The sequence below is a fragment of the Alosa alosa genome, chromosome 8 (assembly GCF_017589495.1).
Source record: "Alosa alosa isolate M-15738 ecotype Scorff River chromosome 8, AALO_Geno_1.1, whole genome shotgun sequence".
Classification (NCBI taxonomy): domain Eukaryota; kingdom Metazoa; phylum Chordata; class Actinopteri; order Clupeiformes; family Clupeidae; genus Alosa; species Alosa alosa.
In genome coordinates, this window is record NC_063196.1 from 27,440,281 (window position 1) to 27,441,129 (window position 849).

The window sequence follows — 849 nt, forward strand, 5'->3', positions numbered from 1 at the left end:
TCAGTGTGTTGTTGGCACATTGTGTGCTTACTATTGTGATGGCTTGTGTTTACTGTTAGATACGAAAACACCATTTTTACGAAGGTGTGAAGAGTTACTGTAAGCAATCAGAGAAAACTGTAAGAATGGTAGGCATATTTGAATTCAAGGTGGCGGCCACTTTTTGATCACTAGGGGTAGTAGTATAACTGTGCCAAGTTTCATGCTTTCTTCAAAAACTGAACGATTCCGGTGCTTAGCCGCTGTACTATAAACGCTGGAACAAGGGTATATTTACAAGTTACAAGTACGCTTCCATTTTCCATCACTAGATGTCAATATTGTGTCATTGTGTGCCTTTGACTGCAAAACACTACAACAGACCAAGTAGTCTACTTTATGCAAATTATATCATAGAGTTTGATTTAATGTTGACGTTGAGATAAAAAAAAAAAAAAGATTTCATATTAATAATGCCCAACCTCGGTTTGTAGAAACTACCAGACCTAAATAATGCAAATACTGCAAAGCAAAGTTTTGTTCCAATGTAGCATAGCTTTTTTAGAATAAATAGGCCTACAATATCAGCCCCTTTCCCCAATGGAGATCCTGTGCCATTCGGTGTTGCAGAGATTTTATCCTTAATGACCATGCGTAAAGGAGATAATAACAGCAAGGGCATGTAGCCTAAATACAAATGACATTTTCTTGTTGGTGATGGCTTGATGGTGTTTCTCTGAAATGCTAGGCCATCACAAGGTATATTATTCACGTATCGATCGTTCAAGGCCTCCTATTGGCTGAGCTGTCTTCTCCCTAGTCCCGTGGAATCCAATTCAGCACTTACGAGTTGACAGACGAGTGGCAGAA